At 46.4% G+C, this 16,139-nt stretch overlaps 1 protein-coding gene across 1 annotated transcript in view; it reads left to right on the top strand.

Annotated features, from left to right (window-relative positions):
* Positions 1-929: 929 nt before the first annotated feature.
* LOC119445645 (fatty-acid amide hydrolase 2-like) overlaps positions 930-16,139 on the top strand; it is a 95,984-nt gene continuing 80,774 nt past the window's right edge. The window contains exon 1 of the mRNA XM_049663483.1: positions 930-1,046. The gene's annotated coding sequence lies outside the window, so the exon portion shown is untranslated. The remainder of the gene's footprint in view (positions 1,047-16,139) is intronic.

The raw sequence follows: 16,139 nt of genomic DNA, 5'->3' as shown, positions 1-16,139 counted from the left end.
GATTGAAACACAACTATGAATACAGGAATATGAAGATAGCATCGATACCGCGGGACCAAGCGGACGAGCGCAGACGATCGGCACCTGACACGTGCCTTGGGACGTTCCGCGCTATCTTAGTGCGACGGAACTGTAACGTCACAGCTAGGTGATGACACTGACGTCTGCCGAGAAGCCGCGTCCCCACCTTCACTGCCGCCGAACAGTATTTCTGTGCGTCTCCTGAGTTATGGTTGCGAGGTCACGGGAAACAGCGACGGCGTCTACAGGTGCACCGCGCCGACACACAAAACACACAGTGAGAAGGCGAGAGAGCAAGCCCTTCCCTTCGGGCGCGCCTGCGCGCGGACGCGCTGCCTCCGTCGCGAAGCGCTAGCTGACTTGGGCCTAGCGAAGCTAGTCCGGCGGGACTCTCACTCCAACCGACGCCGAGAGAATTGAGAGAGCGCGCGCGCGCGGTCGGTCGGTCGGTTTCGCCGTTATATCTGCGTGCCTCACTCGCCGGGGCAGTGGGGCGTGTACTCCTTCTCGTCAACCTGGCCCTGTCTGCTCCGTTCGGCCTCGCCGTATAGAGGAGAAAGTGTCTCTTCCGTGTTTTTGCCTTTCTTTCGCCCTGCCACGCGCTGACCCGCTTCCACTTGCAGCTTGGGAACAACGTGTGTTTGCACGGGGGCGTCTTCCAAGGCACCCCTCCTTAAGCCGGTGTGCCCTGCCGGAGAAGATCGTACTGGCTTTTCAACCTAACGGCGCACGACGGACTCTTACTTTGTGCGTTAGTGCGTGTGCTCCTTAGTGTTCGGTGCTGGGGCCGGCGTTTACGCTCGGCATCACTTTTTTTTTTTCACCGACGACGTACGATCGAGCTTGAACCCTCAGTGCGTGCGTGTGTGCACGTGTACTTCTGTGTGGGCTGTGTCCAGCGAAGTGGGTGCTCGTTCGTTCGACTGCTAACACAGTCGCCGACCGAGTTCGTCGGGGATGTTCTGAGTGTCGCATAGCACCGTGCGCTTGTCACAATTGGTTCTACGGTGGGCGCTTCGTGAAACGTCGGTCAGGCGGGACTTCCAAAAGGATCGAGTGGCGTACAGCGTCCTTCAAGAGCAGCGACGTTATGGCTGCCGTGGTGGCGATGGTGGGACCGCTGGTCTCCGAGTTCCTCATGCGGGTGCTGGACCGCATCTCGGAGCTGCTGCTGTTCGTGGCCAACCTGACCCGGCGGAGGCAGCGCGTCCAGGGGACGCGCGACCAACTGCTGCTAACTCCGGCCGTGGTGCTGGCAGACGCCATTCGACATGGTCGGGTGAGCGGATAGACCCTTTTCTATTCGTAGTGTTGCGGCCCACAGAGGCTTTCCTAAAAAATGTGCCAGAGGGAACTTCGGCGCCCGCCGTGGTTGCGCAGTGGTTACGGTGTTGGGCTGCTGAGCACGAGGTCGCGGGATCGAATCCCGGCCACGGCGGCTGCATTTCGATTTGGGTAGAAATACAGAAAATGCCCGTGTTCTTCGATTTAAGTGCACGTTAAATAACACCAGGCGGTTCAAATTAACCCGGAGTCCTCCACTACGGCGTGCCTCATAATAATATGGTGGTTTTGGCACGTAAAATTCTATAGCTTAAAAAAAGGAACTTCGGCGTCTAGCTAGTGCTTATACGGGAGCTGCGATTATAGCAGTTGAGCCGGCACGGGTATGATGGTTAGTACGCGAGTTTGCCTAAACTTCCATCATTTTGGATTCAAACGAATTTGTGATTTACCAAATCGATCACTTTCAACAAAATGATGCGTTATAAGTGCAACAATGCGCATTGCTTATACAACTGCGCAGAGCCTCTTAACTTTCCTCGTTCAGAAAAAAAGCAATGCTTCGCACATCAAGACAAGGCAGATAAAGCATGGTAAACACATCCGCAAGAACGTCTGACGCCACAAGTGCGAAGATCAGATAAATTCATGCACTAACCATCATTAATACCGTAGCTGAACGATTGCAGCGTCAGCGTTTCCTGTAGTATGAAACACTATGGCCACATCAGTGCGCCCGGAAGATTTCCGGTCACACGTTTTCGTCACCCAAATTTGCTAAGAGCACCAAGTATTTTGCTCCCTGTAATTGAATATAGGTACAGCCTTCTGATGTGCTAACCAAAAAAAAAAAATAAATAAATAAATAAACAAAAAACAAGCCCTACAGCTCCACATGCGTAATGCGTCGAGCTGACATATATAGCTTTCTTTTGCATGTAGAAATAAAATTTATTCATCTAACAATGTTCTAACTGCATAACAATACTGTTGCCAACTGGAGGATCCTGTATATTTCCAGGCGATTGCAACTTCTATTGTTTTCGCTACCCGCTAAATTGGCCACCAAGAGAAACCGCAAGTCTTATGGCACCTCTGCTGTAAACACATCCGCTGCTTTTATCCGCTGCTACTTGATGCTATAGCGGGCTCTCGAAACGTGTCGACACCGGCTGTGTGACATCGAAGATCGCACTGGACACTTGAAGCGATGTGAAACCGGAAAGAGAAACTCTCGAGGGAAAGAAACTCTGTCACTGATGAGCACTGTAGGCTCGGTCCTCCGGGTAACCAAAACCGCCGTGCAGGACAAACTCTCCGGGGAAACCCCGTCAATCACTTTCGACTACGCCCATCGCAAAGCGGAAGCTTCACACTAGGACACTCTAGAGGGAAACCTTGTCAGTTAGGTTTGGTCCGTGGGATTGAAGCTGCGTGGGAAGGAAGCTCTCTAGGGAAGCCTTGTCAACCTCCTTAGGCTTGTGGGACGAACGACGCATTGGAATAAAGCTCACCAGGGAAACCCTGCCCTTTCCGTTTCGGTTTTCATTTTGCGAGGTAAAAGGTGCTTTGGAAAAATAAATGTAAAAAAAAAAGAACCAGACCTATATTTTGTAAAACCAACCATGCATTGTAGGAAGGTTCCTGAAAAAAAAAAAAGAACCCTTGCGAACGATAGTAGGTCGGCACGCAGTACTATTGAAACAGTGGGGTGTACAAAGTCATCAGAGAAATTAACACTCAGCATTCACTGTCAGTCGATCTGATTTATAAAACGCGCTTCATTGTGAATAAGCATACGCTTGAAGTGTACGCAGGTCTCTACGTACAGTTACTCGCGTTACTGCAGTGTGCATTAGAACGACAGAAAAAGCTTTCTGAAAATGGTTGCTCTAATCAACAACTGGGGGAAGAATACGAGACTGTGCACTATATGAAATTAAGTTTGTAGAACAGCTCCTTGGAATTCCAATAATCCAGTGATCCGATACAAATGTGCCCTTTGTGCCCTTTGCGTAATTGCAAGACTAACGTACACGCAGCATAAGCAAGTGCACAATGAATTCTCCATCGATGTCAAGACGTCACTATAGAGATTATCTCCGCATCGAGAAGCGTCAACGCCGAATATATCGATGCATTGCAAGTTTGTACGCTTGAAAATCCGGCAGCGGCGGCATCGTTTCTTGATCTACTCACTCCAGCGGCAACCGATGACCTATGTGCTGTATACGATGTATTAGGAAACCTAATTTATTAGCGCTAAATTGGAATTATATTTCAAGTAGGACGCGCCCTTTCACGGCAGTTACTACGTCAAAAAACGCTATACTTGTACTTTCTCCCTTTTTTTTACCCGATCGTTTATATTTTTGAGTGCATCTTGGGACAAATTCGTTAGTATTACTTGACATCTGCATTTATCGCAATTTTCTTTTTTGCCAGACAAGAACGCCCACCCACACGCCCACCCGTATTCTCATCTCCAGTACACATTCTCAGGCGTCTGTCATTTCGTCCGACAACATTGTAGGTGGCGCCGTAGGGTTTCATGGGTGTCGCCGCGGTATGTTCCTTCGCTTGCACTTGCTTATGGAGTGCTCCCGTTACACAACGCGGCGTCAAGGTCACCCGGATAACGCGCTGCCTTAGAGGACGCCACCGCTTTCGCAGATGGGCATGTGCGATTTTTCCTTCCCGCTTCGTGACAGAGGAGCGCGCGCTGTTCTCGCACTCCCGGAAGATGAGCGCTCTTCAAGCTTGCGGATGGCCTGGCGCCCCCCGACGAACACGAGGAAAGGCTTCGGCCGGTGTCAGCCACTGGGCTCATTTTTCATCGCCGGGCGCACTTGTTGGCTCTTGAAAATATATATGCTATCCGATATACAAGATCGTGTCCGGCCGGACGAACTGTCACAGATCTTGCCTCTTTCTTTGTCGGTCTGTTTCTCTCTCTCTCTGTTTTTTTTAAATGCCTAATCGTTTCGTCCCTTAATTCGACTAAGTTGTTCCCGTCGGCATCATGGACATACAGGCAGCCGCTAATGATCAGGAACGTGAATAATTGATTGATCTATGGATTTAATATGAATGGGAAATATTTGCAAACAGTGCAGTACGTCGCCGGCTTCTCCACAGCGTGAAATGGTTTAATGTTCATCATTATTTGCTGATAAAAGCTTCCTGTCCTTTCTTTCACTTTGCCTCCTTTATATTGCCTAAAAAATCAAGGGTGTAGAATGGTGAATTGGAACCTTTCAGGTACTTAGCAGTTTGTTTACACGGGACAGTCGCATGAAACGAAATTGAAGAAAAAAAACAAACAACAAAAATGAAATATATCGCGTTGATGATAGTCACAGATAAAGACCGTTGAGAGCAGTATATTCTTGTTCACAGGCGTTTCGCAAGCACTTAACGCATCAGGTACGCTAGAGTACCTGCCAGAGTGTTTTTGCTGCATGTCCCCTGTGTTTTTACACCCTCAAGGGTGTAAAAACGCCATAGAGTGCTACTATATCTTTGGCGGCTGTAAGCGATGAAAGCGACTAACTACTCAGACGATGTTGGCACTAATCACGGCGGTCGGCGCTGTCGCTTCTTGTAGAAGTTTAGTTTGGCAGTCTGGACGGGGAAGAGCTCCGCCTAAGCCGCACTTGCTTCCTCAGCTTACAAGGTCGTTTCATCACGAGAAGTGGATATACCACCGCCGCGCGCGACTGCGAGCCAAAGGCGCGAGACACCCTGGTACTTCTGGCAACACAAGCTTGCGCACATATTCACGTGCGAGTCTTCTAATCCGTGAGCATTACAAGTGCGAAAGTGCGTTTGTGAAGAGAAGTGTCGCAAGCCGGTCACGTGGACGAGGCAGAGAGGGGATGGGAGAGCGTAATAGAAGAGCATGTATATATATATATATATATATATATATATATATATATATATAGAAGCGATGAAAGCGACTAACGACTCAGACGATGTTGGCACTGATCATGGCGGTCGGCGCTGACGCTTCTTGTAGAAGTTCTTGTGTATATATATATATATATATATATATATATATATATATATATATATATATATATATATATTAGTCTTCGAAGAGGCAGCACTTGTGTCAACTGAGCTCCTGAACAAAACTTTGCACTGCGGCTAACGCTGTTTACATCATGGATGCGGGACTTCAAGAAGGTGTGACGCAATGCCAAGGGCTTTTCTCTCGCCTTTAATTTACTGCTAAATCACCACGGATCTTTTTTTTGTCTTTTTAACATATCAAACAGTTTTTGCCCTCTCGGAATGTACGGATGAAAACATGCCCAGCAAGTGCCCGACTATCCGTTAAAATATTTCGGTCCGATGTCGGCAGGGACAATAAATGTGGTAAATGTAATCCCTCGGATCTCGCCAGGGTGGCTCAGTAGCTCTGCAGTTCTGCTGCTAAATTGCGGTCATGGATTTTAATGCCTACCGTACCGCCAGAATCATTCCTGTAGTGGACGGCATGTAAAAATTCGGTGCTGTAACGAGCATTCGGTGTAAATTAAAAATTCAAGGCCATTTCACCATGCGAAGGTGGATGACCAGCGGAGCTATAAACATTGTGGTAAGAAAAGTTGCAAATACTTTATTGCATCACTCATTGTCACTTAGTAACGACGGTCACAATGGCTTTGTGGTCGCTATGATATACACTGATCGACATACTCGCAACTGCAGATACACTCTGTGGTAATGTCAAATCGATGTGGTCGGTTGGGGCCGGATGGGTGTGGCAGCGCAAGTGAAATGTCTCCAACACGCAACACGTAAACCACTCCCTTTTCAGTCCCGCCGCATCCACACTGAAATCACCGACAACGACCAGAGGGGTAGTGTCATCGCAAGTAACCCACGTAAAGTGATTAGCCATGAACCTTTCGACATCACATTTTGACATCGAAGAGACTTTTGCGTCTCTTCGCCGTATTCTCTCATTCGGGACACGCGTCGTCCCGTCTGGCCTGCCGCTTACGGTGGGCCTCTCGGGCCACGATCTTCGGTGCTGCATTGTTCGCTGCACTTTAATGAGTGCTTGTAGCCTCTGCCCTACGGGGGTACGAGCCATTGATGATTGCAGTTTTCGACGTGCTGTTCTGTACGTTGTACTCGTGATTCCAAAGAATGTAAGCACTGTTCGCTTCACTTTGCCGAATGCTTGTAGCCTCTGCCTCACGGGCTCGATTGAAGCCGCGAAAACCATGGGGCCCGTGCTGGACTCGGGCCCGCTCATTAAAGGGCCGAAGTCGGGCCTTCGGGCACACGCGAACGTTATGCATTGCATGGTTCAAGGCATTCTGTGCCAAGCTAAAGTGACGCGTGCCAAGAGCTGGCTCTTAGTATACCTTAACAAAGGAAATAAGCATGAAGTGTAATTTTTTTCATTTCTACAAAAACGAACATTATTTCCGCGTAAGGAAAAACTAATTAAACAAAACATCTCTCCAAACCATTTCCTTGTTACCGCTTTTGCGAGTGCACTATTACCCCTTTCGACACTGTTACATTATTTTGAAACGATGTCGCTGTCTACTTGTGCGTTTATCTTATGCAGTATGTTCGTGAATTTGACTATATATATATATATATATATATATATATATATATATATATATATATATATATATATATATATATAATCTCCCAGGGTTAGTTCTAGTCGTCAAACATAGAGAGAGAGAGAGAAACGAAGAGGAAAAGGTAGGGTGTCAAATATAAATACCCCATTAAGTGGATGGGAAAACGGCGCCACAGTAGCTCAATTGGTAAGAGCATTGCACGCGTAATGTGAGATGTGGGATAATTCCTCACCTGCGGCCAGTGGTTTTTCATCCATTTTCATTCTCACTAATTTATCATTTCTTTATTTCAATTAGTAAGTACAAGTAATTTCCCCTATGTTGCCCTTGCTTGTTAGTTTCTTATGATATGATTTACGTAGAAATATATATATATATATATATATATATATATATATAGACAAAATCGTACGATCAAGGTAAATTTATGAGCACCAGCGGAAAAATAAGAGCACAGGCAAAGGGCCAGATGACTGATGTTCCCATGGGAGAATCAAAGATTGCGGTCTTTTTTTTTTGTTGCTTTTATTTGTATACTGCAGCTGATTAGACCTCGAGAAGGTGAGGTTGACACATGCGGTACAATTTGTAAGTAAAAAAAATGCTTTTTCTTTTTACTTACAGGCCGGGCCTTGTCATGCACAGGCGGGCCCTGGCTAAGCTTAGTAATGAACGCCCGTGCCCGGGCCGGGCCCGGGCTTAGTGACACGGGCCTGGGGCGGGCCTGGGCTTGCTACCACGGGCCCGGGCTTGGTATCACGGGATCGGGCTTCAAAAATCAGGCCCCTGTGCTGCTCTAGTACGAGCCATTGCATTTTTTACTTGTTTACGGGGGCATGAGCCATTGATGACGATAGTTTTTGTGTGCGGACACGAAAATTCTATGGTACCCGCGACATATACAGCTCCGCTGTAAAACAAGCTCAGGGGGTCAGAATGAACCGGGAACGTTTCATCACCGCCTCTCCAGTAAATACTATAGGTCTGGCTCAATCAGTCAATCAATCGGTCGGTCGGCCGGTCGGTCAATGAAAGGTCCCTGAGAAACAGCAGTTACTTGTAAAAAGCAACGCCCATACAGTGAGAGCGCATATCGTTTGCAGCAAACACTATAGCAGCAGCGGCTGCACAATATGTCCCATCACTGTCCGTCCTATACCCGGCTCCATATACCGCTGCGCACAACAAAGTGTCACGCACGTGGAAGATGGCATTTGTGCTCCTCGAAAGCAAACCACGGGTGATCAATGCCAGAACAAGCTAACACGGCAAGCATTGTGAGCGCACCCAGTGCCGATGCTGATTGATTCATGGGGTTTGTAAGGCCCTATAAAATTAAAGCGTTAAGTGGAGTGGCGTTGAGTGCAGGGCCTCGATTTATATAACATTCGCCCAACCAAAACACAGGAGCATATTTGCATTCCGGAAGGCGGCCACCACGGCGCGATCCTAATACATTTTGCAGTACAATTCGTTTAAACAGCATATCAATTTAACCTGCATGCTTGACCCGTTTAGCGTAACAAGAGCACCTTCCGATATAGAAACATTAAAATACATTCCCATTTATGAAGCACATACCAGGAGCTGCAGTTCATATCGTTTCTTTTTTTCATCGCACCTTCTTCCTTATACCCTCCTCGGTGGTTCATCCTCTGTGGTCTTGCCTTGCTTCCTCCGGCTGACCCACAGATCAACGGGTCCTTACAAGTGAACTCTGCACCAGAACCGCTTAAATACGAGGACTCCGACAATGACGTTCCTGTCTCTTCACGAGTACAAAGTCACGGGTTCGAATCTCGAACGTGGCGGCCAGGTTCAGACACGGGCACAATGCTAACACGCTCCTTTATTTATATAAAGGTGCACGGTAAAGAACCACAGGCTTGAAGGTTGAAGGTTACGATAAACTTTCTTAAACAGTACATGTGCACTTCAGGCTCTTCCAGGATCCAACAACATTGTTAAAGGTATAAATTCTTCAAGGGTTATAGTAGGGCGGTGAAAGTTAATCCGGAGCTCTCAATTACGCCGTCCTTAAAATAACCGCACTTCTTACACACAAATCTCGAACGAAGCAACTATCTTTTCCCTTATCGTTCGGCCGCAAAACACAGCGCGCTGAAGTACCCGATAAGGAAAGCACATCCCAGTATACACGAGAACGGAGAAGTGGGTTTTCTCGCCAACCACGGCGCCGCATTGGATTATATTTGTTGCATTTAGAAGAAAGAAAAAAAAAGTTAAAATGTAGTGACTGAAGCAAGCGGATTTATAATGTATACGTCTTAGTTTTTTTTTCAGTAAAAATTGTCAGAAATAGCAAAACTTCCGAAAACTAAGCTACCAAATGCACAACTCTGCAACTCAGCAATGAAAAGATATCGCAATTCCATAAACTGCCCATAATAATACATCTAAAGCCGACAAAAATTATGTATTACACATCGCTCTGAATTCCATAATTAATTTGTGACATACATATATAAACTTACCAGTTCTGGTGAATTTTTATATAAAAAATATCCAGTTCCTCAACGAAAATCATGCTACATACAACCACAAGCAGTTAACTTTCTTTCTCACATGCACCAAACTTCGTCGAAATCGGTGACGCAATTGTCTGATAACGTCATTCCGGCTTTTTATTGTGCTTGAATACGGAAATTGGAGTTAGCCCCGAGCTAAAGCTTCCTCTTAAGGTTTGTACCGTGCTCCTTAGGGAATATTGCCGCAAGTATTTAATAGCACCATAGTGCTATTAAATACTTGCGGCAATATTCTTTCCTTTTTTTGCATGACAAGAAGGTGCGGAATGAGTGCGCAGGAAACTATTTGCATTTCAAAACTTGTAGAATAGAGGAACGCCACATAACCCGCCACATGAGACCGGATAGTAATAATAATAGAAAGACATATCTCGGGCCTCGTGCTCGCACGCCTTCGTGACTCTTAGCTGGAGAAATAATTCATGTTGTCTCCCGGAAAGAGTTGCTCAAGCGGAGACTATACCACCGGCATACACCAGCAAACCGACATCGCTTGAGGCAGTGCCATCACTGCAACCACGCAAGGGCAATTCCGGTAAAAGAGACACATCCTTGGAGCAGAGAAAACGAATCCTGGCGGAGAAAAAAAAACTACAGCTACGTTGTGCAGCTTCCTCTCTCGAAACGAACGCTATCGACCGTGGCGAATCGCCGCGTCTATCGTTCGTAGGGCGTTGCTGCAGCGAGCGGAGTGACGTAAAAATGAAGGGCGTGGTTATGCCACATGTGCTTTTTATTGGCATAGCAATTATATGGACGCTCCAAGCGGATTTCTGCCGTCGGCGTCGCCGTTGTCGTCGTCGTGAGCTCCCGTATAAAGTCCAAGGGCGATGAAATCGACGCCGCGCGCCGTATGCTGTATGTCCGAGGGAACGTGAGCTTTCACGGAAAGCGAACGCACGGCGGAGAGCAAAGGCGACGTCTTCCGTCGTACGAAGGGCCGTGGGGGATGGGAGGAAGGGAGGGGAGGCGACGTTTAGCTGCTGCACAAAATGCGTATCTTGCGACCAGGCGCAAGTGGAACTGTGACTCAATCTCCCACGCGAGAGGAGGAATGCGGGAAGGCAGTGTGGGAGGAAGGGGGTGCGGTTTATACTCTGCCAGCAACTGCGTACATGTACTTTGCGAGGCTGCAGGCTGTCGCGCGCACCGTATCTTGAAAGCGATTTCCACACGACTCTTACCTTCATATGCGCTGTGCTTTCGCCGCCAAGTTTCCATTGAAGCGATAGACCTCATGAACATTCGCTCGCTGCTGCGGTCGCGCTTGCTCACGCCAGCGTTTTGACAGTGCTTGTCTGCGGTTATCGAGTGTGATCTATTCATGATGGCTTGTGCGCGCTGACACCATGCTTGTTAATTCAGTTAGTAAGCGAATGTGTCCAAGTTTATGCTGCCGATGAAACTACTATCCCTACTCCGTATAGCTCTCTACTAATTTGCTGTCGCAATTGATGCTTCGCCTTTCGGGCGAAACTGCGACTTTTTTTATAGACTTGAAGCGTCCACTAATTGTCCTCTGCAAAACATACAGAACTACGAGAATTACTTTTTTCAGGGGTGCTTGTATGCTCCCGATTTCGTCATAGCCATAGCGTTGATATGTATGTACAAAGAGTACTAGAGGGAACAGTGGCGATAGTGTATACAGGAGCTGCAAGCATATGTTTTCAACCAATGTGGGTATTGTTGTATGTACATGAAAATTTGCTTAAACTTCGTGTTCTCTCTCTGTCTATGTCTCTCTCTCTCTCTTTCTCTCTCTCTCTCTATCTCTCTCTCTCTATATATATATATATATATACATACAGCAGAATAACTGATGGTGGTCTCCTGCAGACCTCCGTCTCTTGCAGCTCGCATCTCGAAGAGGCAGGACTTGTGTCGAGTGAGCTCCTGAACACCACTTTGCGCTGCGGTGAACGCAGTTTAACTCATGGATGCGGAACCTCAAAAAGCTGTGACGCAATGGCTAAAGCATTTCTTTCGCATTCACTGCTAAATTGCCACCGATCTTTATTTTCACTCTTCAGCATATCAAATGGCTTTTTCCCGGCAATGTACTGCTTCTTAAGTGGTCCGGTCGGACACACACACACACACACACACACACACACACACACACACACACACACACACACACACACACACACACACACACACACACACATATATATATATATATATATATATATATATATATATATATATATGCTTTGTGCATTTTACTATAGTATAGATTTCACGTCTGGTCGGTCCTGTATGCTCTTTGTAAATACATTGAAAACGACGTCATCGATGTGAGCGCACGTGGGTGCAGGTGACAGTTTTTATGTGTGTGTGTGCTTTCCAGTAAAGTTAGTTTCGAGCCAGCGCGCTGTCCTGCACTTTTCTTTCCTTGTGTCGTCGTCGTTCGCGCTGCCCCATCGAGATGTTGGACCAGTACCAAACTTGATCAATTGTCGATTCTTCTGTCCTGCAAGATAAAAATGCTAACCAACCTCGACGCTGGACACATGATTAGTGAAGGCTGCCTGCCAATGGCAAAGCGCGCTTACGGATAACAGTTATGTGAATCCAGCCCCAGGCCTCCTCGTGCCAGCGTTTGCTTACTTATCCACGTAAATAAGTATTTTAAAAATTACGCAGCTTCATCGTAAATGTTAGAAATTTAGAATTTGTGCGAAACTAAGCTTTAGTGAAGTGGTTCGTTAAATGATTTGCCACTATATGTGCGATGTCCGCAGTTGTCCTAATTTTTTTTTGTTATGCAAAGGGTAATATCACGGTGTATTTTTTTATGTTTGAGCACTGCACCAATCGCAAGCTATGCGAAAATGCAATAGCCAAATCAGGCAGACGCGCGCTAATGTGAGACGTTGACGCAAATATGTACATAAAGGCGTAGGAGGTGTTTGATGCTTGCATATGCACAGAGTACTGCACAGATGTAAGTACAGTTAAGAATTCGATACTCCTTAAGTCACAGTGGCACATATTAGTTGTGGAAGAGGTGGAGGAAATAACTTTATTTATAATAAAAAAAGAAGAAAAAAAACGTAAAGGTTCATGAAGGATGGGCAAATAGCCAGTGTCAAAATACGTCATGGAAAATATGAAAAGAAAAATGAAGAAAATCAAGGAGGCCATTGATTATGCGCTATTCCATTAAGCGGTCTGTGAGCTTTAGAGTTAACTATGAGCCGACATTATATGTGCAAGTTTTATGTCGTGATTCATCGTTTGAAAACTCGCAATAGACATGCGCTCTCTGGAACTACTTCGTCGGCCTACATTCAGTGCCATTTACACAACCTACTGGCGACGACACGTCAACGAAGGGAACCCAGCGGCCTATACAAACGCCGTTTCATATGTCAGGTAGAACGCTGTGGAAGCTAGAGAGAATTTTGGCAGTGGCCGCGTTCGCGTTTAGGAATAGCTCGGTGTTTTTTGACCGATTTTTGTGAAAATGTACTTGATATAGGCTCAACCCTGAATGACAAAATAATAATAATAATTTGTAGAAACAAACAAAACATGTGCTCATACGGTTGCTAACACGTTATTTTAGATCAAATTGCGTTTCCTTGTTTTTGTTTTTTCATGTTTTTTATTTGCGGCCCGTCGCGGCAGCCTGACATGTATGCTCGCGCTAAACGCAGCTGTCGATCAAAAAAAGCATGCACGGAACACGCGGAGTTATACATTTTTGAGACCGCACTAATTGCGTAGCTTCCATAGCGTTGGACCTGATGCATGAAACGGAGTGTAAAAGCGGCTACGAAAACTACGGCTTAAAATGTTCCTCCATTTCAAAAAGGTCGCGCCGCGATTGTGGTCAATTCGAGCCGACTGACCCAGCTCTCCAAACGGCTCCTAACAGACAACGCTGCTCAAGAGTGTATACGAGAGTGCATTCTTTTCGGTAACTTTCCACGAGGCCAAGGCTACACGCGAGAGCGAAAGGAGCCGCCTTCCATCTACTTCCCCCACGCGCTGCCACACACGTGCCTTTCCGCACGACAACGTATGCCACGTGCTAAGCGGTGGCGGCGGCCGCTGCCGCCGAGGGAAAGAATTCCGGCCGCGCAGGAGCCTAACTTGACAGGGGTGGCACGGCGTCCGTCTTGGGAGCCCTCTGGGCGCATTCCGGCGCCTTCGTCTATGGGTCGCAGCTTGTGCACTAGAGACAAAGATAAGAGATAAAAGGCAGAGAGGCTAACCAGATTAACTATCTGGTTGGGTATACTCTGCACAGGATGGGGTAAAAGTAGATAGATAGGATAAGGAGAAAAGAAGATATGGGTAGAGCCTGCCCGCACAAGCAGAGCGCAGTCCACTGACAACGAATATTGTTTTTCACTCGGGACTCCGATGCTCTTAAAAAAAGAACAACAACACACAAGCGCTTTTTGCTTGTACACTAAGCGAGAGGCAGGTGCCGTACGAAGAATAAACAGATTACACCTATATAGTTGCTCGTTCATGAGCCATGAGTTCATGTAAGTCGCAAAAGAAACTGAAGAAACAAGTTTTCAACTCCGTCACTCATTAAAAAAAAAAAGAAAAGAAACCGATACAACGATGTTATTAATTGCACCTGTTCAGACATCTATACAGGGCGAAATGGATGTATTATACACCTTGAAGGCTTTGGGTATAGGCAATACATACACGGACACTGAGAAGAACAGGACACAGTACATAACGAAGTAAGTACACGGGAGCAAAGAGGAACAGGACACTGTGTGTGAGGTGTCGGCAGCGGGTACCTGTCGGTGAGTCAACGCAACTTCAGTTAGAACGCAGGCGTGAGCTTGCGCGGACAAGAAACGCACGGATAACTCAAGCAACCCGAGAAGATTGTGGTTGCGAAGAGGAAGGGGCGCTATTTTCTGCAGCCCTTTATAGGGAGCACTACTCGGCGCCCAAGCAACCAGAGAACAGCGTCTGCACGTGGCGTGGTGTCACCATATCTGCTCCGCCGAGGCGATGCCCTCTCGCCTCGCCACGGTGACCTACTTTTGCACGTCACTCAATCATTTCGGATTTTCCGCGAAGCGCCGGTTGCTATACCAACGAAAGATAAAACCGTTTCGGTCCTGAAGTTGCGTCGTACCACCGATATATCTATACGCTATATATGTATGTATGTGTGCTTTATTTTGCACAAAAACTAAGTACAGCCTTGCGGGGGTAAAGTGTGGAAAAAAGCTGCTCGTAGCAGCTTGACCAGCCACAAAAACCCGTAAAAAAAGGAGCAGCAGAGCGGAAATACAGTTTTCTCAAGTACTTACAATTCAAGCAATACAACATATCATGCATACGAATAGCAAATCGTGCGAGGAAAAAAAAAAGAACGCAAAAAAGAAAAACGGAAACAAAAGTAAGAGATTTTGTGAAAAAACGCACAACATCGCACTGCACTTGATAAGCATATAGGCAATGTGCAACTCACATATGAGAGAAAAAAAAATCAAGAATATCAGGAAGAGAACAAGACGCAATATGAATTTTATTAACAATAAGATCATTTAGTAACCGAGATTGCCTGGAGCGCAGCATTTGTGATCCATATTTAGTGCGCGATTGTGGTGTATACGTGCCAGTACTCTGGTTTTCTTGTACTGTATGGAGTTTCGTGTAGCTTCAAGTTAGCCATAAAAGTAATGTGATTTATGTTTCTTTTCTGCTCATTTTTATACGCAAGTACTAGACGATACTTTAAAAGGGCCTGTACTTTCGGTGTATTAAGTTTATGAAATAAATAAGCTGAAGGGAAATCATACGGTTTATTACAAATAGCGCGAAGAGTCTTCTTTTGCAGTATGTACAACCTGTTGATATTTGTTTCCGAAGTGAAAAAAATTATGGGGTTTTACGTCCCAAAACCACGATCTGACAGTGAGGCACGCCGTAGTGGGGGACTCCGGAAATTTGGACCCACCTGGGGTTCTTTAACGTTCGTTTCAACCTAAGTACACGGGTGTTTTCGCATTTCGCCCTCATCGAAATGCGGCCGCCGTGGCCGGGATTCGACCCCGCAACCTCGTGCTCAGCAGCCCAACACCATAGCCACTGAGCAACCACGGCGGGTAGTTTCAGAAGTGGTAACCCAGACAGGACAACAATAATTTAAATGGCTGAGAAAAAGTTAATTATATATATCAAGCATATCATGGAGCAAGGAAGACAGTTCAAGGAATAAAAAATTCCAGTGATTTGTGAGAGCTTACTAGCAAGAGAATCTATATTGACACGTATTCATGTTTATCTTTCACCGGTGGCCGCTTTCCACCGGCTAACAAATGTTAAACGTTATCGCTCGGCGCAGGACGTGCCTGTATCGGAAGTTTCTAGAACGTTATCGATGCTTCTTTCCATTGCCTGTTTTCACCGACGCTTATGTTATCTGATTGCATGACTGACGCGAATTGTCTAGGACTTTCTGGAAGACACGCGGGCATCAGGGATTAATCTAGAACCTTCGATGACTCAGGTATAAAAGCCGACGGTTTCGCCGCTGATCAGATTTTCGACGATCGCCGACTGTGTTCGCCGCTATCGTTGTGCTTTGAGTGTACCTTGATTTTGTGGGCACAGGTTCGCCCAATAAACAACCAGTTTCGTCGTACACAGTTTAAGAGTTTTCTTCAGCGTCACT

The sequence above is a fragment of the Dermacentor silvarum genome, chromosome 3, assembly GCF_013339745.2.
Source record: "Dermacentor silvarum isolate Dsil-2018 chromosome 3, BIME_Dsil_1.4, whole genome shotgun sequence".
Taxonomy (NCBI): domain Eukaryota; kingdom Metazoa; phylum Arthropoda; class Arachnida; order Ixodida; family Ixodidae; genus Dermacentor; species Dermacentor silvarum.
The sequence above is the reverse complement of the archived record's forward strand: the minus strand, read 5'-3'. Positions and strand labels throughout refer to the sequence as shown.